Source organism: Hyperolius riggenbachi, chromosome 9 (genome assembly GCF_040937935.1).
Source record: "Hyperolius riggenbachi isolate aHypRig1 chromosome 9, aHypRig1.pri, whole genome shotgun sequence".
In the NCBI taxonomy this organism is placed as follows: Eukaryota; Metazoa; Chordata; class Amphibia; order Anura; family Hyperoliidae; genus Hyperolius; species Hyperolius riggenbachi.
In genome coordinates this window covers 63,596,711-63,622,133 of record NC_090654.1, presented here as the reverse complement: position 1 = coordinate 63,622,133, position 25,423 = coordinate 63,596,711, and the positions used below count along the sequence as shown (strand labels likewise).

The following is a 25,423-nucleotide window of genomic DNA, read 5'->3' as shown; positions in this document are numbered from 1 at the left end:
TCCAGTACAAGCACCCAGATCTTACATGGCACTAAGTTCTTGCAATCAACACCCGCATGACACTCGATATCCAACCATAGCCAGAACCCACACGACACTCAGTACTTACACCCAGAACCCACATGGCACCCATCATCTGCATTCAGCAGCATGACAATCAATACCCCCCTAGCCAGAAATGAGGAAGGGGGGGGGGGGGGGGCATGGGGGCGAAGGCATTGCCAGGCCCCTTTTTTAAATTTGAGCACCCCCCACTTAAGGACTCTCTGCACGGCCCTGGTTAAAGGACACCTAAAGTGAAAGGGATATGGAGGCTGACATATTTATTTTGAAACAATAACAGTTGCTTGGCCATCCTGCTGATCTACTTGGCTGCAGTAGTGTCTGAATCACACACCTGAAACAAGCATGAAGCTAATCCAGTCAGACTTCAGTCAGAAACACCTGATCGGCATGCTTGTTCCGGGTCTATGGCTAAAAGTATTAAGACCCGTACCCACTACGTAATTTCTACAACAAATTTCCAACAACCGGTGATTTTTTTTTCAACGACGAGCGATCGTATCCGCAATCTCGCAATGTGGGTACAAGTGCCAATATGTGAACAATGTTTGGCGACGCACGGCGATAACGACCGTCATGGCGGGATGGAATCTTTAAGATCCCTGACTACTCAGCGCAAAGTACCGCAATCGCTTGACTTCACGTCTGCGCCTGTCCTGTGCCATCACGTGACCTTGTGTGTACCCGCCAGCAGGAAGATGGATCGGGAAGTGCTCTTCGTCCGGGACGTCGCTGGGTATTCAAATGGGGCATGATGGCTGGTGGGGCCCATTTGGGTGATCAAAATCAATGTTTGTATGGCGAGATTTAGATAGAACATAATAGGATAATATCATTTATTGGCTAATTTAAAAGAATCTCGGCTCTGCCTGTTCAGTAAGCCAGCACCTATTCAGTAGGAGACCTTTGGCAAGTCTCCCTAACACTGCTACTGCCTATAGAGCGCGTCCTAGTGGCTGCAGCTCTGGCGCTTTGAGTCCGCTAGGAGAAAAGCGCGATATAAATGTTATTTGTTTTGTCTTGTCTCCTGACTTTATGGCGAATAGATAGGTCCATTGGTTTACTTAAAGAGAACCCGAGGTGTGTTTAAAGAATGTTATCTGCATACAGAGGCTGGATCTGCCTATACAGCCCAGCCTCTGTTGCTATCCCAAACCCCACTAAGGTCCCCCTGCACTCTGCAATCCCTCATAAATCACAGCCATGCTGTGAGGCTTTGTTTACATCTGTAGTGTCAGTCTCAGCTGCTCCCCCGCCTCCTGCATAGCTCCGGTCCCTGCCCCCATTCCTTCCCTCCAATCAGCAGGGAGGGAAGGGATGCAGGCGGGGACTGGAGTTCTGCAGGAGGCGGGGAGAGCATCAGACTGACACTATAGAGATAAACACAGCCAGCTCTGACAAGCTGTTTGTCAGCAGCGTGGCTGTGATTTATGAGGGATTGCAGAGTGCAGGGGGACCTTAGGGGGGTTTGGGATAGCAACAGAGGCTATGCTGTATAGGCAGATCCAGCCTCTGTATGCAGATAATATTCTTCAAACCCACCTCGGGTTCTCTTTAAGCCTACATAAACTCAGGCTGACAAGGAGAGTTTTTAACAGACCGTATCATGTTCAGTGTATGCTGCTGGAGCCTGTAAACAGTTCACTGTATACTTAGCATTGGGGGGGGGGGGGGGCATTGATTATTGGGGGGGGGGGGCAGTGCCTCAGTGTGCCCCAGTGTAGTGCCGCCACTGATGGCAGCCTCTTACTTCTCCCATTTCAGGCGTCCTTTAAGGGCAACAAATCCATCAAATCCCAGCCCAGGACAACTGGATGGTTATCTACTTTAAAATGTGTAAGCATCCCTGGATAGAACAGGCAGAAATACATAACAGTATAACAATCTGCTATTAGGGCTGGTGCACACCAAAACCCGCTAGCAGATCCGCAAAATGCTAGCAGATTTTTAAACGCTTTTTTTTATTTTTATGAGGCGTTTTGCTAGCATTTTGCGGATTGCTGCTGCGGTTTTCAGTATAGTAGATTTCATATATTGTTACAGTAAAGCTGTTACTGAACAGCTTCTGTAACAAAAACGCCGGCAAAACCGCTCTGAACAGGCGTTTTTCAGAGCGGTTTGCGTTTTTCCTATACTTAACATTGAGGCAGAAACGCATCCGAAATCCAAAAAATGCCTCACCCAGGCATTTTTCGTTTCTGCAAAATGCCTCCCGCTCTGGTGTGCACCACCCCATTGAGATACATTGACCAAGCAGATCCGCAGCCGCAAGCGGATCTGAAAACGCCCAAAAAGCCGCTCGGTGTGCACCAGCCCTATCTCTACAGATGATGGCCAGTGAAGCAGTAAACAGATGTCAGTGACTCACTGTACAATCCTACTACCCATGGACAGCCTGGTGACTACGGTCAATAAGACACAAATACTTCTGGCTTGCATGAAAATGTCATGCTAACTGTGTGCTGCTTGGAATTGGTCCAATCCAAACAGACAGGAAGTGGATTTGATTGGTGCCATGCCAAGCTGCAAACAATTTGCATTACATTTTCATGCATTCCAGAATTATTAGCATCTCTAATATAGTGACTAAAGCCTGAAACACACATCCAATTTTGATTGGCCGATTTTATCACTTCCATGCAGTATGAAAGCTTACCTACACAATTTGTTCATAGTAGTTCAAAATCTGTACATGGAGGTGGTAAAATTGGCCAGTGAATCAAAATTTAATGTGTGTACCAGGCTTAAAGAGAAACCGTGACCAAGAATTTAACTTTATTCCATTCAGTAGCTGATACCCCCTTTCCCATGAGAAATCTTTTCTTTTTCACAAACGGATCAGCAGGGGGCTCTGTATGGCTGATATTGTGGTGAAACCCCTCCCACAGTTTCCTGTCTGTGAACCTCATTGCATTGTGGGAAATAACAGCTCTTTACAGCTGGGTTCAACTGCCAAAAAAGCAAGCAGCATCTTCTTTCACTGATATCACCTGCCGGCAGTAAAAATGTCACCATGTGGTAAATGTCAGAATGTAAATCAGGGAGAGGAAAGATTTTACAATGGGTAAACAAAGACTAAATAATTTATACACAATTATTGTAAAAATGAACAACTTATATGACTTTATTTTCACTGGAGTTCCTCTTTAAAGTGAACCTCCAGACTAAAAATCGACTCAGCAGCACTGAAAAGGCCTGGTGTTTCTTTAACAGTTTCACAGCATCAGAACTTTGTTTCCCTTATACAAACCTCATTTTTAGCTGCACAGAAGAAAACTGCCCGGGCTTTTTTCTCCTGTTGCTGTGCAAAGCATGATGGGATTTCTGATGTTGTTGTTCTCTTTCTGCTGCTTTGGTGCAATTTTTTTTTTTTACACTTTGAATTTGACATTTGAAGCCTAGTGTGTGCAGCTGGGAGGGGTAATCAGGACACAGGACAGTTGGAACTGTGTCTCCTGCTCCTTGTGTCACCTCCTTTCAACCAAAAAGATGGCTGCCCCCATGAATCACAAACATTTGCCTGTTCTTTTAAAACAGGGTGGGTAAGAGATTATATTACCTATCTATTCTAATTACCATAACTAATGTAACTTGATGACAGTATGTTTGTTTAGGCTGAAGTTCCCCTTTAAGTGGATGGCACTCTTGCTTTCCATAACCAAAGAGTCTAGGGATGGTCAAAGAGATGCAAATAACTCCAAATGTGAATGTAGGATGATGCATATTCATGTAGATTGAAAATGAACCAATCGAAACCCACCTAAGCGGGATTTGGCAGGTCCATATTTATGCTGCATAGATTTGCATTAATAACTGTCATAATCCTGCATCAAATTTGAACTATTTGCATCTCACTGATCATCTCGACTATAGTTCAATTCCAGGCCTGGACACTCTCTGCATAGAGTTTGTTTTTTCTCCCTGTATTTTCCGGGCACTCTTGTTTCCACTCATATCTAAAAAACTTGTTTTAAGTTAAATGGTTTCTACCCAAACTAGTCCTAGACTATTGTAGAGAACTACATATCTATGAATATAATAGGGACCTCAGGAGGAACAATCAGGCCTGTTTCAGATGGACAACTGACAGGCGGTGAATTCAATGGGCATGCAAGCTGACCCGCGTATAAGCCGTGGTACCCAATTTTCCCATCAGAAACCAGGAAAAAGTTATTGACTCACATATAATCCCCCTTCCCAGTATAGCCCCCTCCACACAAGAAATAGCCAGATGTTCCCACAGTACAAGTCACCCCTCTCCCCATAACAAGATGTGCCTCAAGGATGATACAGCTGTGTCTCAAAACGCCACTAGATGGTGTCATAGATATGAGACACAGCGATTGTCACACAGGAAGAATCCCTGATCATTGCACCGCTGACAAGTTGCTGGCATGCTCCTCTCCACAAGCCAGGGGACGCAGGTAGTCTTGTGCAGCGCACTCTGCACACCATGTTGCAGGGGTGGGGGGCACGGACACAGCAGGGAGCCAGCTGGAAAGAGCAAGATCACTAGTGCATGATCTTTATGCTCTGCCAGTAACAAAACCTACTTCACCATCCGTTCTACTGCACTGACTCGCATAAGCGGAGGGGGTAACTTCTCAGCACATTTTTGTGATGAAAAATTAGGCTTATACGTGAGTATATAAAGTACTTCGAGTGATTATTTTGCTTGTAAATGTGCTGAAAGGTTATTTTTTATCAATAAGTTGATAAGTCATTTATGAGAGGTTTTGTGAATAGAGCCCATCTGCCTGCTGCTCTCCAGCAAGGGCCAGGCACTTGTTAGCACTTATTACTGGCACTAGACAGGCAGCCCAACACCACGGACAACATGGACTTGATTGACAGCAGCGCTCGTGCAGGTGCACTAGAGCATAGGTTCTCAACGTGTGGTACGCGTACCCCAGGGGGTACTTCGGATGGTTCCAGGGGGTACTCGGGCTTGATATACTTAACCAAGAATAACAAATTTAGAGTTTTAGAAAATGATAAATCTTATTTAAACAACACCAACTTAGTATATTAGCTAATTAAAAGCAATAGTAAATGCTTAGAAATTGTTTAGAACAAATTAGCATGTACTATGATTACTTATATATTTGTCAAGGGGTACTTGTGATAATGTTTACTATGCTAGGGGGTACTTGGTGAGTACAGGGCCTTAAAAGGGGTCCATACTAATAAAATGTTGAGAAACACTGCACTAGAGGATGTCGCATCTGCACCGGCGGGGACACCCGGTCGAAGAATAAGCATGGAGCTGCGGCGTGGGATGTCTCATCTGCAAGGGGCTGGAGGAAGCCCTGGGTAAGTAGAGTGGGGGACCCATATTTTTGCCTGATAACTCCTTTAAGTTAGATGAGTTGCTCGTTGTACTCTGTAAAGCATTGAGGATGACATCAGAGCTGGACCGATGCACAGAAATAACACTGCTTCATACAGGCCACACAGTGACTGAGCGATTAACTTCCTTGCATAAAGCAACATAAACACCTAATATTTTTGCATCCTGAAAGGATGGTTCATGATTATTTCAGGTGAAAGTCTACAGTGTTTACAGTAGTTCCCTGACCTCAATATCCTCTTCTCCAGTGATCAGGAATGCTGGATTACTCAGTCTTCTTCTGTCCTTGCACTGGGATACCTCCAGCTTGTCCTCCACATGCAGCAATTCCTCGTAAACTGTCACCTGAAACCGTAAGGAACAATCATTTTAGTCAACAACTATCCTAGCTACTTACAAAGCTAGTCCTAGGTTCAAATCCTGGCTAGGACACCATCTCCATGGAGCTTCTGTGTTATTTGGGTGTTTGTGGGCGTTTTCTTCCAAAACCCAAGAACAATAACTGGCTTCCTGCCTAATGGATTGATTCAAACTAGTTGCTTAAAGAAAACGCGAGGTGAAAATAAACTGCTGAGATAAACAATTGTACCTATCCTCTTTCTCCTAAAATTGACTTTAGATGTCCCCCAGTTTTATTTTTAATAATTTTTAAGTTTTTACTGTTTCATTGACTCTGCTCAATAACTCAAGCAATGAAGTATGCCAGAACTAAAATCTATGAACGATTGACCCTTTTTGTCTTTTTCCTGCTCTCAGAAGCTATTTTCTGCCATAAACGTGTTTTATGGCTGTAATTCCTTATCAGCAGGGGATACGCTATAGTCCAACCCAGTCCCGACCTGGACAGAAACCGTCACTTACATACCTGATTTTTAACTCTTTAGGCAGAGAAAGAAAGAAAGAAACACAGCACAGTTATTTGCGTGCTTGGCACTGTACATACACATGTGTATGCCATCATGTCACATGTCAACTCGTGTATTTTGTGATCAGATTAAAATCAGTTGTTTAAGAGGACTGCATTAAACAGTGTTTATGTGTAGCCAGCAAAAGGCTCAACATACAGAGATTCTCTCAATCAACACATCATTAGCAAGGTGTAACCTGAGCTCACCTACAAAAGCCTGTGATCAAGCTAAGAGGCAGTAAGAGCTTCAAATATAGCAAATGTATTCAATGCATCAACAAAGAATTAGGGTGCCTATACCTTACTCAGATATGCAGGCCGATCGGCCGTCCTCTATCTGATAATCTTATAGAATCAGAAGAGAATGGGTGCTGCAACATGACCACCTGATCGATCTTTTAATTTCTGGCTGAAATCAGCACAACAAAAAATCTTGGTTGCAAGAGCTCGATCGGGTGTGGTGGATCAGCCTCAATGGATTCACCCTCAAAAAGTGCCCAATGGGGAGCAGGAGTGGCCGGGCTCCAGTCCAAGATATGGGAAAGCCTGGCTGCAATATAATACAACCCAAACATTAGGGACCCCTATACCACCCGTAAGATTATCATGGCCGGATTTCTGGCAAGGCCACATAGGCCATGGCCTAGGGCACCAGATAAACAAGGGGTGGCCTGCACACAGTGGGCATTATTTGCAGGGCATTATTTGCAAGTGTCCAAACAAATGAAAGTGGTCAGGATAACTGCACTATTAGTACCAGCTGGCATCTGCCTGTGCTGTGCTACAGGCAGCTGCAGTCCGTTAACCAAACGTTTGTGAACAGTGTGTGACTAGCAAAAAGCCAGACCTTGTCCAATAACATAGCAGCAGCTCCAGGCAGTTACAGAAGGCCGGGTCTCACACACTTGGTGTGGGGGATGAAAGGACCAGGGGCAGCACCAGCAAATAGTACAGAATACAGAAGGCAGCCTCTCACAGTACCCATTTCTTAATTGATTGGCCAGCGCTGTTATCCTGGAGACAGCAGTGGGGACAGGACTCACTTTTACGTGTTGCTGACCCCACCCAATGTCCAATTGTGAGCCACTTTTGACTATGTGTGTGTGGTGGACGGCTCCCACCACGCCCATCACCTGTAGATCACTTGATTGACCAGTTCCCCCGTGTGACATGATTGATTCACTTCATGTTGCCATGGAGACCTCGGCACTAGCCCCAATAGTGGACACCATCGGCCCAAAATTTTTTGGATGGGTGTGTGTGTGGAGAGAGGTGGTAAGATACGGTTTCGGTTGGGGCGGCTGGTAATAGTCGGCCTTGGGCGGTAAAAAGTACAAATCCGGCCCTGAAGATTATGCCTATACAGGACACTGGCTCTAACCCTGGTAAGGATTGGGAGGGATCAAAACAAAAATAACTTAGGCGGCAAAATAATCTTACAGGATAGGTTACGACCGAACCAGGAAATCTTATATTTAGCCCAGTCTTAAGTATTTGGAGATACCACTGAAGAAGTTTGGATAGTTTGCCTCATACAGCTTACCCAAAACCGGGGTAAGGTAATCCCCAAGTATTTAAATTTATGAAATTGTCACTGAAATTCAAAGTTTGCTTCTAAAAGCTTAAATGCTTGCCTTGGAAGTTTATAGGCATTGCAGAGGATTTGGCAGCATTCACACTCACGCCCAAAAATTAATCAAAAAGTTCCAATAATGGAAATAAAATTGGAAGAGAGAGAAAGAGAGGGACGTCATCCGCGTATAGAACCAATGTCTGATTGTGAGGGCCATAGCCATGGATATTCAGGTGTAGTCCGATAGAAGTAACCAGAGGCTCCATAGCCAGGGTAAACAGCAGGGCAGATAAAGGGCACCCCAGCCCTGTGCCCCATTTCAAAGTGATAGGATCTGAGCTAGCCCCAGGTATTTTAATTATTGTGGCAGAGTCATACAATGCAGAAATTGCAGCTACGAAAGAGCCCTGCAGACCAAAAGCCCGAAGAGTAGCGTGTAAATACTGACAGTCCACAGAATCAAATGCCTTATTTATTGCAAGGCTTAACATTAAAAAATCATGAGTCCATAAGCTCTAAATCCTGAATAAAATTTAAAGCCAGTCTGATGTTGTAGTCATGACGACCGGGAACAAAACCATACTGCTTCTGATTAACCAGGCTGCCCATCCCATACTCAAAGTTGACAGAATTTTTGACAGCAGTTTAGCATCATTGTTAATGATCGAAATTGGCCTAAAATTTTTCGGGGGCGTATGGTCAGGACCTGGCTTCCGTATTCAGGAAAGGGTGGCTGATAGCATGCCAGGGAGAAATTAATCATCACCCAGAATACTGTTAAATAGGGGAACTAGATGGGGGGCCAAATAAGAAGCAAGTTTTTATAATATTTAGGTGAAAACTCATCCGGACCAGGAAAGGAAGATAATCTCAAAGAGCTGATCGTCCTAGAAACTTCCACCATGGATATCGGCTGATTAAAAAGTTCCAGTTACTTGGAAGTCAAAGTAAGATGGTCAGGGGATGAAACCCACTCTGTCATTGACTGCCCGGCTTAAGAGGTCCGTATAAAAATTTTAATAACTCTCTTTGGCAATGTTTCCAAGCGACCACCGCTATTACGCAACTTATAGTTATGGGGGGGGGGGGGGGGGGCTTATTAGATTGGTTAAGCTTACGGGTAAACATTGGAGAAGGGTTATGACCATACAATGAGAATCTGGCCTTAGAAATGTTAATGCTTCCTCCAGTTTATTAACAATATATTTAGTTCAGATCTTTTATTTTGCAACAATAATCCAATGGCCGGGACCATGTTGCCTGTAGATGCTCTCTAACTGATTAGTAAGAGTAATTATTTTTCCAGTTTTGGCCTTTTTAGCAGCAATTGCCTTAGAAATCAGGAGTCCTCTTAGAGCTTGCCTATGTGCCACCCATAACACCCCTGGGGACGCCACAGCTGAAGAATTAAAACAAAAATAGTCCTCTGTAGCCAGAAACAATTCCAATGCACTCAGAATCGGAAGCTAGGAGGCTATCATTTAGCCTCCAATTACCATACTGAAAAGAAGGGCGATAGTTCTTAAAGAGACAATGTGAGGAAAAACAGTGTCCCTATGGGCTACTTACCTCAGGAGCGGGAAGCCTCTGGATCCTAATGAGGCTTCCTCATCTTCTTCACTCTCAGGGATCCAGTGCTGTCACTCTACTAAAACGAGCCAATAAGCATGTAGGCAGACAGCACTGGTGCAGTAGGGGCTTCAGCGTTGCAATATTTACCTATCTGCACTCCTGCGCACAGGGGAGGACTGGGACCTTTCAGCCTGGGGGGAAAACACCAACTAGAGGCCCGTTTCCATGGCAGCCCCAGCCCAAATGACATCATACACGCACACCACGTGCTACATGCTGGTAGTCATGTGGGGCGCCCATGTGGAAATACAGCAAGGACACTTTCAGGGCAGTGTGACAGGTAAAGTATAACTGCACAGGCACCGGGGGTCACATAATACATTTGGAGGGATGACAGCAAAGGGTTTCCATTGTGTCCGGCGTTTGTGATTATCGCACGTCGTTACCGCTGCGCACCAAATCAACCACATCGGCCTGAGATTTCCCAGCATCTCAGACTCAACCAATTTCCGACCAAAATCAGTAAAAATGGTCAATTGGGCATGCTTGTTGCTGCACCGATTTTCACCTAATCCGATAGTAATTATCAAAACAGTTGGTTGATCGCTGAGACAACAGATGTATGGCCATATTAATTCCCCAAGATCCCCCCCCCCCCCCCCCCCACACACACACACAGAGACAGAGGTTTTTTTCTATGGACCCTGTAGGCAAGCCTCTGCTCTGCATCTTGCTGTGAACATTTACCAGCTTACCCGTCCTCTAATTGCTCCGTAATTGCACCTTTATTTCTCTCAGCCAGCCTAATGTATTACATTACCTTATACAAAAACCTGAATGCAACAGGCACTGTACCAGCCCTAAATCATTAAATGAGAGGCAGCCTGGGGGAAATCTCCCCCTTTCCCCCCTGGCCAGTCCTCCCCTGAGGCTGCGCAGGTTTACTACAAGCTTCTCCTCGGGCCCCGCCAGAAATAGCCGAGCCTGATCAAGTCCACTCTACTGCACAGGCGACTTGCATGCAGAGGCGGGACAAGGTCCTCCAGCACCCAAGGCTGAGACACCAAAGTGCATCCCTCCATCCCTTCCACCCCAGCTGTCACACACTGATTTCTATTAGACTAAGAGGGCCACGGGGCCCAAAACCTCCCTAACACCTTAATATCTAGTTATCTGGCTTGCAGTCACTGCCATGTATCCCCTTTTCTTATTTCTTTCTGCTTCATACACAATTAGGAATGACAGCTGAATGAATTGTGCGCCCCCTCCTACACTGCGCCCTGAGGCTGGAGCCTCTCCAGCCTATGCCTCGGCCCGGCCCTGCTTGCATGGATAGGTAACTATTGCAGCAAGACACTGGGAAGAAGACTTGAACCTCTTCCTTCTCCCTGGCATGCACAAGTATGTGTGGAAGAGTTAAAGATGTCCCGCTGACCGTTCCAATCTGCCCCCAAAAGCCGGTTAAAAGCTGATCGCAGGCAGGAGCTCGCCTCACATGTGTCCGACTGGGAGCCCAACGTGCAACCTCCCCCCATTTGCAAATTATCCTGTCATTTTCTCTATTAGTTAGCATGTAGTGGACATTAGATGAGTCTGTTAGCATTTTGTGGACAAACCTGCTCACATGTGACAGATGTACAACACTGCCATATACTAATGTCTGCAAGCGTTATCATTATATACTGTACCTGAGAAAGTCAGTTTCTACAACTCGGAATTACCAGTTTCTTTATTGGATCCTTAGCTGAGCGTCTCCGGGCGGTTCTACCACAGTTACGTGCCCAAGGGTGCCATTCTAATTGGCCAATGAAAAGCAAAACAGCAGCCCAGCCTTCAGCAAATCTTATGTTGCATGCAAAACCAGAAAGAGGCAGCCGTTGGGTAAAACCACAGAATAACACCAACAATTAATGTCACTAATATGGCTCTAGATAGGTAAAGGCACACAAGGCCAGCATATCCAGGGAAAATCAGCTATAATAATGACAAAGAATGCCTGACTTTTGTAAATTGCAAAAAATGCTCCTGTGGATGTCTAGTGTGGTTACAAAATGCCCACCACCTGCAGGCTTGCCCCCTAGACACTGCAGTGCCCTGTTTCAGCCGGGACATATAACTGTGGCAGGGATTGTGAGCCCCAGCTGAGGGCATACTGTAAAAAGGCCCCGCGGTAAAAAGAGTTCTGGAGATAGTCGCTAGTAGAATATCAGTAAAATTATCAATATTCTACTAGATAATTTTAATAGTAAAATATTGGTAATCTATACATATTAGCTATTAGTGGTAATTTGGGTACCAGTGCATCCTCTATTGCAGTGATGGCTAACCTTGGCACTCCAGCTGTGGTGGAACTACAAGTCCCATGAGGCATTGCAATACTCTGACAGCTCTAAGTGTAACTCAGGGAGGCAGAGGCATGATGCTATTTGTAGTTTTGTCAAAGCTGGAGTGCCAAGGTTAGCCATCACTGCTCTATTGCATACATGTCAAACTCCAGCCCGTGGGCCAAATTTGGCCCTCAGAGCCATTAAATTTGGCCCTCAAGTGGTTTCCCCACCTTGCATTATATATGGCCCACTGTAGACAACCAGGGAAGCTATTTTGCAGGTGAAGCCCTAGAACACCAGGGAAGTCATATGGGGAGGTAGGGGGAAAGCACTAAACACTAGGGAACTGTATAAGGGAGGGTGGGGGTCTCTAGACACCAGGGAACTGTATAGGGGAGGGAGGACCACTAGACACCAGAGAAGTTTATAAGGTAGGAAGGTGGCCAGTAGACATTGAGGATGGCCTGCTACTAGGTCCCAGTGTACAATTCGGCCCGCAAATAGGTCCCAGTGTACAATTTCGGCCCACTTTGTGTTTGAGTTTGACACCCTGCTCGATTGGTTGCCGCAGTTTGAATAGCAGGTGGCCCCGGCGACCCCTTTTTTATCGGGCCTAAATTACAGCTATTAATATCTGCCTTCAGTGGCACCCTTTTTACTGTTTCAGCTAAGGAACAGCTACTGACAAGGCTAAATACTAGGTGATAAGTATATGGAGGATGCAATATTTATTTCCTTTTAACTCCTGTCGGATTGCAGGCTCTGGTTCCTTTACGGGGCCTTTTTTGGCTTCTTATACTTCCTGATCACTGTGATTGGCTCACAGTGATCAGGTGGCCAGGAGCCAATTAAAACGGCTCTTGATCGAGTAATAGAGCTCAGCTGTCTTTAGACAGCTGAGTTCTGTGGCGGCGCGGACACGCTATTGTGTCCTTTGCTTGGGATCGGGTGGCATTGAAACGTTTAATGCCGCATCAGGCTTAGGCAGCTATGAGTTTTAACTACACGCGGCCCCAAACTAGTTTTTAAGCAATACCAGTTGCCTGGCATTATGATGATCTTTTTGGTCAGTAGCGTCTGAATCATACACATGAAACAAGCAGCTAATTTTGTTAGAAACATCTGATCTACAGGCTTGTTCAGGGTCTATGGCTAAAAGTAGGCAGAGGATTAGCAGGACAGCCAGGCAATGTGCATTGTTTAAAAGGAAATAATGTCAGCCTTCATGTGTCTGTCACCTCGGGTTCCTTTATATTGTGTATTCCGATTATGTAATGCCACTAGCAGCCCTGTGATCATAATAAAAATCTGATTTGTTAGTATGTTTTACTGCACTTCATGTCCATGTTCTTTAATTTGCCTTATTTGAAGATTCCTTAAACTGTGTTGTGACTGGACAGCCCTCCAGCTGAACAATGTATTTCCACAAGAGCTGGAAGGCTGCAGACTGTTCTCAGCCTGTGAAGTCTATATATAAAGATCAGATTACCCTCCTGGGTCTCCCTAATGTAGTGGTCTTTAAATAAGCGCCTGATGAGTTGTGCATGCTGCTGGAAGCTCAGGAACCTGACTGTGGGAATATGTGCTGAATGTGTGGCAATCTCAGGTACAGAAAATTGTGATTGGTGGATATAAATGCAGTGAAGACACATTGTGATTGTGATTAGTGGTTTTGTTAAAAAGCTATTTGCTCTAGTACCAATTTTAAATTAGGCCCCCCCACCACTCCTCGAGGCCCTTTTGCACTGCTGCTTGCGCATCTGCCCGTGATTGCGCTGCTGTGCGCATGCGCAAGCAGCAATTTCCACTAGCCGCAATTGCGCCGTTTACCCATTGGGAGCCAAACGTGATCACAGCGAGAATTGCGCAGCCCGACATTTGGTTGGCTGCCCAACGCAATGTGGTTACACTCCTGTTCCTAGCCTTGATAACCACAACTATACAGATTAATGGTTGGGCAGCAAAGTGGTTAGCACTCTTGCCTTGTCTCAAATCCCAACCAAGGCACTATCTGCACTGGGTTTGTATGTTCTCCCCCTGTCTGCGTGGGTTTCCTCTGGGCACTCCGGTTTCCACCCACATCCTAAAAACATATAGATAAGTTAATTGGCTTCCCCCTAAATTGGCCCTACTGTAGATTACGATACATACACTACATAATACACACAGACATATGATTATGGTAGGGATTAGATTGTGAGCCCCTCTGAGGGACAGTTAAGTGACAAGACAATATACTCTGTACAGCGCTGCGTAATATTACGGCACTATATAAATGCTAAATAATAATAATGGGAGGGATTAGACTGTGAGCCCCTCAGAGGGTCAGTTATGTGACAGGACAATATACTCTGTATAGCGCTGCGGAAGAAGTAAGCACTGTAAAAATACGAAATAATAATAATGGTTACCGCTACTGAAAATACACAGAGGTGATTGCTGCTACTATAGTTTCAGTGGTTATCTGAGGGCCTCTCATGGTCCAGGGGCCCAGATGCAGTGACAACCTCCACTACTGCTACGCTATGTGATTCACCTGTGTGTACAACAGAAAAAGCCATAAAGATACATGTTAGGGTCTCATTATGGAGGGGGAAACATACTTCATAAATATGGGGAGATTTACATCTGTGACTGTGTGATAAATCAGAGGGCCATGCTATGTGAATTCAGCTTCTCCCCTTCCCGCATGAGAAACCTATATCTGTGTATATACAATGATATACATTTATAGAGAGAGAAGTGAGCAGGGAAAGGCTATCTCTGGCAGCAGTGAGGTTCCCCATCTGCTACTAATCAGGGTAACCCTGCGGGCGGCCTGCGCAAGTCTGCCACTGTATATAGTTACAGAGGAAGTGGGGTGGGGGGAGGCAATGGGGGTATACGGGAGAAAGTTGCAGAACGGGGAAGGGGAGCAGAGAACATATACACAGGAATTCGGGAAGCGTCTCTCTGGCCGTTGAGATGGTGACGAAATAACTTTTAGAAGGCAGAGAGAGAATGTCGAAGAGGAAGCATTATTTAAAAAAAGAAGAAATAACAATGTTTGGCTGTTTTCTGCTCACCACATCCTGTGCTGCCTATCAGGGGGAGGGAAGATATCACCATACGCAGAGCTGCACCACTGATCCCTGATAATGGCAGATACAGTATACACAGTCACATGCAGCACTCATTTGTGCATCATTGCACATAGCTCCCAACTGTCTCTTTTTTTTGGGGGAGCGTCCCTCTTTTCTGATCCCAAAAGGTTGTGAATTATGCCATTGCATACTCCCTGCAGGGCCGGTTCTAGCTACAACAGGGCCCCGGGGCAAAAGTAACTTGGGGGGGTTCTAGCAATGCCAGCGGGCTACATTGGTTCAAGTCTTTCGAAATTAACAGGACCAAAAATCTGGCGCCAGAGCCAGGACTAGGTCCTCCAGCACCCAAGGCTGAGACACTAAAGTGTGCCCTCCATCTCTTCCACCCCAGTTGTCACACTGATTGCTATTCAGGGAGTATGGCACAACTGTAAACCTACCAAGACAAGGCCGTCCACCTAAACTCACAGGCCGAACAAGGAGAGCGCTGAACAGAAATGCAGTCAAGAGGCCCATGGTGACTCTGGACGAGCAGCAGAGATCTACAGCTCAGGTGGGGGAATATGTCTATAGGACAACTATTAGTCGTGCACTGCACAAAGTTGGCCTTTATGGAAGAGTGGCAGGAAAAAAAGGCATTGTTAACAGAAAAGCATAAGAAGTCCCATTTGCAGTTTGCCACAAGCCATGTGGGGGACACAGCAAACATGTGGAAGAAGGTGCTCTGGTCAGATGAGACCAAAATGGAACTTTTTGGCCAAAATGCAAAACGCTACGTGTGGCGGAAAACTAACACTGCAGATCACTCTGAACACATCATCCCCACTGTCAAATATGGTGATGGCAGCATCATGCTCTGGGGGTGCCTCTCTTCAGCAGGGACAGGGAAGCTGGCCAGAGTTGATGGGAAGATGGATGGAGCCAAATACAGGGCAAACTTGGAAGAAAACCTCTTGGAGACTGCAAAAGACTTGAGACTGGGGCGGAGGTTCACCTTCCAGCAGGACAATGACCCTAAACATAAAGCCAGGGCAACAATGAAATGGTTTAAAACAAAACATATCTATGTGTTAGAATGGCCCAGTCAAAGTCCAGATCTAAATCCAATCGAGAATCTGTGACAAGATCTGAAAACTGCTGTTTACAAACGCTGTCCATCTAATCTGACTGAGCTGGAGCTGTTTTGCAAAGAATGGGCAAGGATTTCAGTCTCTAGATGTGCAAAGCTGGTAGAGACATACCCTAAAAGACTGGCAGCTGTAATTGCAGCAAAAGGTGGTTCTACAAAGTATTGACTCAGGGGGCTGAATAATTACGCACACCCCACTTTGCAATTATTTATTTGTAAAAAAATGTTTGGAATCATGTACGATTTTCATTCCACTTCTCACGTGTACACCACTTTGTATTGGTATTTTACATGGAATTCCAATAAAATAAATTCATGTTTGTGGCAGTAATGTAAAAAAATATGGAAAACTTCAAGGGGGCTGAATACTTTTGCAAGCCACTGTATTACAGTACAATCCCTTTCTAGTAAACTCCAAGGGACCAGGAAAATTAGCTTACTGTATCAGAAGTTTACTGTGTCAGAATTGGTCATACATTGTGTATTTATACAGATGCATTCGCTGGGACCTGAGGACTGAGTTTACTATTTCCAAATGTTTACTATATCAGAGTTTACTTTAACAAGATTCTATGTGTAATATAGCATATAAAACAGATCTAAATGCAATCGAGAATCTGTGGCAAGATCTGAAAACTGCTATTCACAAACGCTGTCCACCTAATCTGACTGAGCTGGAGCTGTTTTGCAAAGAAGAATGGGCAAGGATTTCAGTCTGTAGATGTGCAAAGCTGGTAGAGACATACCCTAAAAGACTGGCAGCTGTAATTGCAGCAAAAGGGGGTTCTACAAAGTATTGACTCAGGGGGCTGAATAATTACGCACACCCCACTTTGCAGTTATTTATTTGTACAAAATGTTTGGAATGATGTATGATTTTCATTCCACTTCTCACATGCACACCACTTTGTATTGGTCTTTCACGTGGAATTCCAATAAAATTGATTCATGTTTGTAGCAGTAATGTGACAAAATGTGGAAAACTTCAAGGGGGCCGAATACTTTTGCAAACCACTGTATACTATATGATGTGAAATTATATTCATTACCAGACGCTGCTTGTTTTTAATGTTTTTATGTTTTTGGGATAAGTCCCTAATAAACGGTGTTACTATTTTTGACTACCCAGTGTTGATGTACAGTATATTTATTATGTCATGGACACTTTTTTCTTTAGTTTATGAGCTATACAAATGTCCTCGCAGCTGCATCATAGGAAGGCTCTGCTTGTTTGTTTTGATTTTGTTTGCCATTTATACAAATCGTAAACGCTGCAGTGAGAATGGTCCCATAGGGATGCATTGAAACAACACTTTGCTGATCGCTGGTGTAGTGGAGATTTTTGCAACTTTGTCAGATTTTGCAACCAGCTGCAATTATTTATGCATAACCCTAGCCACATCCCATCCCTGCTGATGCCTAACCTTAACCGCCTCCCCAGTAACACATACCTATGAATCTGCCGCTGGGAGTTTTGGGCGCAAGATAAAGCCGATATACAGCTTACCCTGCTCCTGTACAAGTCCTGGCGGTGTTAATTACTATTCCCCTTTACTCACTGAGCGCTGCTATTGCCATAATTCCTATTATGGCCTATGGTGGCGCCGGCTGCGGCCAAATCTCCTGCGCTGTTTTAGAAGAGCTCGCCACCAACACCTAACCTTAAAATTTCCCAACCAACATCTAACCTTAACCACCCCCACTCCCATCCACACACACCCAAAAAACAAAAAATATCAGTTGCAAATAATTACAGCCGGGATTACGAAAAGAAGCCAGGCATGCGCAGTTATGTGCAGTACGTACAGCGTGCTTGCGCTGAATGGCAAGTTGCAAAATCTGCGGGGTCTCAAAATATTTCACTACATTGGCGATCAGTAAAATGCTGAAACGCTGCTGAAAAGGGCCCCAGATTGAACCCTCCCCATATCATTCACAGCTATAGCAGAGAACACAATCTAAGGGGACCTATTAGCAATTCCTCAGACGTGGGTTAGCACCGCTGCGCTGAGCTGTGTCACAATCTACAGCCTCTTATCTGCTCCAGGCAGAGGCAGGAAGCTAAGCAGGAAATGCATTACAGATAGGCTAACACGCTGAGCACAACCTGAGTGTTGATGATTTGGCTGGGAGGAGGAGGTGGGGGGGGGGGGATGAACGCCAGATATGAAGAGAGCTACATGGGACATTGCGCAGCATAATAGTATGCTTGTCACATCTTCCCAGTACAGTCCTGAGCGGGATACACCAAACCACTCACAATGAGTCATTTACCTTACCAAATTCATTGAAATTAATATATACAGTAGGTATAACAAATAATGTTTGAACCCTCGCATAATATTTAAAAGGATGTTTGAATCAGAAGATATTCTGATTAGAAATTAGCGTTCAAAAATGAATCAAAAACATCAATAAAATATGTTTATTAAAAACAAACAAAAAACCATTAAAAGCCCCAAAAAAACAACAACAAAAAAAAAGCAATCACAGCAGCAGGTCTGGAGAAAGTTTATACAAACTTTTCACATTAAGATCCTGAATTTTTTGCCTATTGCTTGCCCCAGTCTCAGATCTCTTGCATACTTGTACTGAACCCGCAGCACTGTATGTTGGTACAGACCACAAACCCTGTCTTTCTAAGGAGGTGTAAGGGCTCGTTTCCATGCTGTGGCTCTGCGTTGCATGTCACTCCCGGCCGGGGGGTGGGACTTGCGATCACCTTCATTAAACTAAATGGGATCGCGGACTGAATCGCCCGGAAATGCAGCAAACCTTGCGCGACGATTCAGCGGTGAATCGTCATGCATGAATGGAAATGGCAGATAGTGCAGTCTATGCACTGTCTGCTGTCCATGCGATCGTGTTTCCATATGGGTGCACGAAAGTGCACTATTTGGAAACGAGCTCTAAGCCGAGCAAAAAGAATGGATTGTTAAGGTAGCTACTAACGGTCCAATTTCTAGCGAAAAATCGTTCGAGCGATCAGAAATTCTGATTGGAAGTGAAATATTGTAATAAATCGTTCACTACACCATCAACGAACCAATCTTTACTTCCCATCTATCACAACCAACAAGAAAATTAAAATTTTGGTTCGACGAAAATTCATTCGGGCGACATTTTTTTCACTCATTCATAATCGATTGTGTCCACCAATGGAGACTATTTACAACCAATCCGATTGTTTGCTAGAAATTGGACCGTTAGTGGCCACCTTAAATGACTAACCTACCCCTCAGCTACCTACCTGGGGCTTCCTCCAGCCCTTTGCAGCTGACATGTCCCACGCCGCAGCTCCGCTGTAAGCCGCTGGCCCGGGGCCCATGCACAGTGTCTTGCCAGGCTGTCCTCTACTGCGCGAGCGCCACTGTCAATCAAGTCCACGTTATCAGGACTGTACTGCGCAGGCGCAGAACTACGGAGCCTGCGCAATACAGTCCGGACAGCGCGGACTTGATTTACATCGGCGCTCGCGCAGGCGCAGTAAAGGACGACCTTGAGGTCGCCCTCTGTACTGGCGGGCAACCCGGGCCGGCAGCTGAGAGTGGAGCTGCAGCGTGGGACGACAGCTGCAAGGGGCTGGAGGAAACCCCAGGTAAGTAGATCGCGGGGTATGTTAATTAGCTTGATGATCCCTTTAATGTTTATACAGTAGACACTGCTCTTTGCATCCTACCCTGGACCTTCTACATACAGCAGAACATGCAGCTTGGCTGGGAACCCAGCCACACATCTGTAAAGTCTGAACTTGTTCATGGAAAGCGATCCCCAATGATCCCTTCAGAGGGAAATACTGGAATGTGTGTCTATAGCTTCAAAACTTTAACTTAAAGGATACCTGAACTCAGAACTTCCTTTCTGCTTTATAAGATACACAACAGCATAATAACCTTTTAGAAAAACATTTTTTGTTACAGCTGATACAAATCCTGCAATAAATCTGTAGTATGTCTACTTCCTGCTTTTCACAGAATCAGACATATTGTCAACATTCTGCATTTACCAATTAGCTCTCTGGCATGGCAGGTAGCGGACACAGATGATGGATAAAATTACAACTTGTGATTAGTCACAGATGAGGGGGAATTAGACAGGCTAAACTCTAAATACATACAGGGTGAATTTCTATATGTTTTCCTTCTGTCCTGAGCTAGAGCTCAGATCCACTTTAACTCAGGTCTGATATGTAGATTGTACAGTGTGGCCTGCAGTACATCCACAGGGGCCTAGAACTCGCAGTGACAAGCTCTTAGGACATACATTGCACAGCATCTTCAGGCTGGGCGTCCAGACTCTGCAGCGTCTTTCTGTGAGAAAGGGTTAACTGCCTCTTGTGCTGGGCAGATGGCTGCCGCACCCTCCACTTTGTCAGCACAGGTGAGGCCCTGCCTGGCAGGTAGAGGTGGGTGTGGGCTGAGCTGACAGATGGCAGAACACACAGCCAATAATCATACTTCTCCTTCCCTTTTTTTTTCCTGGCGGAAAATTTAAACAAGACAATAGTCATGTGTGTTAAAGTCCACTTGAATTGCAAATAAATTATTGAGCAAACACACACAGCACTTAGGCAGACGTTGGCAATGTTTGGAGGGGTGATGGGGGGAGTCAGGATTCAAAAAGAGGAAGACAGACAGAGCACGCTCAGACACGGCACTGCAGTGTTTGCTTTATGTCATTATGACTGAGCCTTTGTTATTATTCTGGGTCTAGCGTCTGCGATGAGGAGGTCTGGCCAATCCAGGGTGTTATGCGTGTGCCACAATGATTGTGTGACCTCCAAGAGGCAAAAGCATGGGGCCTGCTCTGACTTTACAACATGGGGGGAGAATTAACAGAACTAACATCAAATAAAGAAAGCAGTCAAGCACATAAAGTTAAGGGGCCCATACACTGGCAGATTTCAGCCATCAATCGATCGATTTGATAGAATCGATCGACTGGAAATAGATTATATCAAATCAGCCGATCCATCGATTTGCGGCTGATTTAGATCGATTTGATCTATCTAACTCGATAGAAAAATTAAGATCGGTCTGCTGCTGGCAGCAGATTGATGGCACATAGAGTTGCTTTGGATGTAATGGTTATTTAGATCTATTCCCAATAGATTTAATTCTGAAATCTATTGGAAATCTGTTCCTAGTGTGTGGTACATCAGATAGATTACTGTCAGATTTGACTTGACAGGCATCTGACAGAAATCTGATGGTCGAATCTGCTGAAAATCTATAAGTGTATGGCCACCTTTACAGCAGCAACAATACAGGAGCTTTAGTCCATACCGGTAGTTGTACTTATAACATTAGCTGGCCATATACCAATAGATCATGGATATGATCGATAACTTCCTCACTGTTTCAGTGGCCTACCACTTTGCACCACTCAATATAAGATCTAACGTCTAATATATAAAAAATAATGCAGACTGCATAGCTACCTATATACAACAGTCCCTCTTTTTTGTGTAGGGCAGTACCCTATTGTTGAACTGATGTTGCCCATACAATACTAAATATAAGTTATGCCGAAACATGACCACCCAAATCGATCTATGGATCGATTTCTGGCTGAAATCAGTCAAATGGATGGATCGGGAATGATGGAAAATCTCGGCTGCAAGGGCTCGACCGATAAGACCCCCTGCCAGTGTCCCCCCCAAGTGAATGTGTCTCCTTTGTGCGCATTGTTAAATATTCACTGCCGGGCGTGACTCCTGGCCCCCTCCGGTGTCCACTGTCACCGCGAGCGTCTGCTCCACTGGAATCTATTGAAAATCGGTGTGCAGTGTATAGGCAGGCAATACATCCTTCTCCGATCAGATTCGATCAGAGAGGGATCTATCAAATGGTCAATCTGGTGGCACATCGACTGATGCATGGCCACCCTAAGTCCCTCTTTTCCCCTCATTTGTCCTTTCAGGTCTTAAGGCTCGTACAAACACTTGACTAAAATCGTCTGAGGCAGCCGATAACAACCGCCTCAGTGGATAACCAAGCCTGTGTACTGCAGCCCCAGACCACCAACCCGCGAGCAATCCAACCAGTGGATCAACTCACCTGACTGACAACCAACTTCACTGTTCAACCCACTCCCCCACCTGCCATGCATGTGCCGCTCTGTCGTCCATCTGCATCGCCACATAGCAACAGAACATGTAGTTAGCTACATAGCTGACACGCGTCTATACTGGCTGGCCCAGGATGCCCAAGTGGATTGAGTCCCGATCCTCGACGGGCGACATAAGTCAAAGGTGTGTACACACCTTAAAATATAACATAGGTATTAGCTATTATTCAGGTTCGAGCGAGCATATGAGGTCTCCCACAATGCATCACTACTGAATATGCAAATCATCCCTTTGTTGTTTTGCATATACAGCAGTGATGCATTTTGGGAGACCTCATATGCTCACTCCAATCGGAATAATCACAAATACTTTCTGTTTTAAGATGCCAATTTCTGTTTTGCACAGCAATTTAGTAGAGTTTTTTTTGGTCTTTTTTAGCTATATATATATATTTTTTTTTTTTACAAAGCATACTTACCTGACCAAATCAATCTTTCTTCCAGGAATCTTTTTATTACTGTTATTACTATTTTATACTATTTTTATTACTGCAGTTTCAGAAGCTGCTGGGCATCCAACATCCGTGTTTCCTGCTGCTTTTCTTCCCTCCAATGATGCTACACTCAGGCCCGGTCCGCCCATGATGCCAAGTGAGGCAACTTCCTCGGGAGGTAGAAGTCTGGGGCAGCACCAAGGAACTGGAAGTGAAGAGAGTGCCTGGCCAACCTATACTGGGGGCAACTGTACCTGGCTAACCTATAGTGGGGTAACTAACTAGCTACCTATACTGGGGGCACTTATAGCTGGCTACCTACCTATACTGAGAGTGTTGTTTGGGGGGGCTCACCGCAGCTATAACATGCGGTGCAAATTGTCGGGAGCTATGTGATCATTCCAATTCGGGGGAGGGGGGGGGCATACTCACAAGTTTGCCTGGCTACACTCCACCTGATTCTTATATGCAGGATACTTAACCTCAATCCAATTGGACTAGATTTCCAAGACGATCTTGAATTTAGTGTATGTACCTACCCTTAGTGTCATAAATCGACTACCAGGTTGGTCATCTTTCTCTGGCATCTACCAGACTGCCATGTGTTATGTATGCATTGCAAAGACATCAGCTTCTGCGGATAGAATGCCTAATGATTCCTTCCTACTGTGGCTTTCATTAATGCATCACAATATTGATCAGGGAGAAATGTCCGGTCGATTTAACATAAGTACATTTGTCCTATAAAGTCTTACCTTAACCTTTCGCATTTCTGTAGATTTTGCTCATAAAACCTTGCAGTCATCGTCTCTGTGCTCTTCAACCTCTCAGAGTGTCTCTGGTGGGATGAAAAATAGGCAGTAATTATTAATGATCACTGATATTTCTGTGTGGACATATTTTCCAGTCATAATAGAATACATCCATCAGTAAAGAATGAGGTTGTAACACAGTCTATTATAATATAGCGAGCAGAATACCTCTACAGTCTGCCCTATACAAGAAGAATGATAGCTGGAGGAGCGACGTAATTTGGAAAATTTAGCTCCAGTTGGGCTCTGATAATAATTCTTTCCTGGGAAGTTTGCTGATCATATGTGATGGAATTTTGAAAAGATGAGTTGGTAAATTAACCCTCACAACAAGAAGCTCTTATAGCCAGAGGCTGTTATTGCATAGAGGAGGATGACACAGTCAATAAAAGAAGGATCTCCTTATGATTACAGTGTTAAAGGTCTGGAATGCTAAGGCTAAAGTGAGGTGGCAGTCCGTGGATTCTGGTTTGTGAGAGTATGAAAACGTCCTATATGTCTGCTGTTATCAGTTCTACTGATGAATTAATACAAATGAAATGATTTCCTCAGACAGGCTTTGCACCTGCCAGATTAGCCAAGCATGATGTCACTCTTTCCTTCGAAGCATTATTGACAATGCAGCGAGCGGTAAGCCCAATAAAACTTTTTTGAGATTTGTATTCTTTTATGCCAGGAAATGCCTGGTAGTTAACATGGTATGAAAGCATTTCCTCTTTGTTCTAAAAAATATTTACAGATTATAAAATCTACTACCAAAAATGTTTCTTTTCTGTTTATTTTTTTAGCAGAACAGCATTCACACAGTTAAACAGAGCTTTGTTCTTCAGTGGAAAGCTCCTTGCTTCGGTGGGCAGATTCTGGCCCCATCTGAAGAGGTGATAATGCTAACTGTTGTTGACATTCCTTTGTCAGATACATTTAGTAAACATTAGCAAACTGCCAAAACTGAGCTATACTAAAGTGAGAAGCAGAAAGAGCTGAAAAGAGATCACTAGATAGATCACAATATATAAATACAGCAGCTATGCACTAAAATGCAATGGTGGCTTTTAGAGCAGATAAACTGTATTTTTGGAATTTGTAAACAGACAATATTACTTGTGCACAAAAGCAAATATGATAACTGTATGGGTAATAAAAAGTAAGAAAACACATTTTTATTGAATGTTATATCAGAGTTTTATCCCTTTTTAAATGAGCACTACCTCAAGTTCCATCAGTAGGGGATTGGAAAGTATTAGTGGCATATCAGGACTTGGATATTAATGCAAGTGTGGCAGATGGCAATCTATGATATACAGTACTGTGTATGTATCTAATGGACGATATAGTTCAAGATCTATTGCCCATTATTTAGTTATATTGACAAACGCATTGTATGCACATTCTGTACTTGTTTCTGTGGGCCCAACTGTTAATGTTTGGGTGCTCGGGAAAGGGGGCGGGTTCTGTCTATATTTGTCATGGTTCATTGAACAATTCAACTAAAATTCTCTTTAACCACTTCAGCCAACGGTATTGTTTCACCTTATACATCCGAGCAACTTTCACCTCCCATTCATTCGCCAATAACTTTATCACTACTTATCACACTGAAATGATCTATATCTTGTTTTTTCCGCCACCATTTAGGCTTTCTTTGGGTGGTACATCTTGCTAAGAATTATTTTATTCTAAATCCATTTTAACAGGAAGATTAAGAAAGAAATGGAAAAAATTCATTATTTCTCAGTTTTTGGCCATTATAGTTTGAAATTAATACATGCTACCGTAATTAAATCCCATGTCCCGGTTATTACACCGTTTAAATTATGTCCCTATCACAATGTATGGCGTGATATTTTATTTGGAAATAAAGTTGCATTTTTTCAGTTTTGCATCCATCACTTATTACAAGCCCATAATTTAAAAAATAACAGTAATATACCTTACTACATACATATTAGAAAAGTTTAGTCCCTAAGGTAACTATTTATGTACTTTTTTTTTATTGTATTTTTATTTTACTTTTTACAACATTTTTTTTGTGTAGCTATTGGGG

The 25,423-nt window shown here is 44.2% G+C and overlaps 1 long non-coding RNA gene across 3 annotated transcripts in view; it reads right to left on the bottom strand.

Annotated features, from left to right (window-relative positions):
- Positions 1–25,423, bottom strand: part of LOC137532446 (uncharacterized) — a 145,955-nt gene that overhangs the window by 53,845 nt on the left and 66,687 nt on the right. For all 3 annotated transcript variants that reach the window (XR_011023931.1, XR_011023930.1, XR_011023929.1), the window contains exons 4-5: positions 23,323–23,405; positions 5,642–5,758 (exon numbers count right to left, since the gene is read on the bottom strand). This is a non-coding gene — a long non-coding RNA (uncharacterized lncRNA). The remainder of the gene's footprint in view (positions 1–5,641; positions 5,759–23,322; positions 23,406–25,423) is intronic.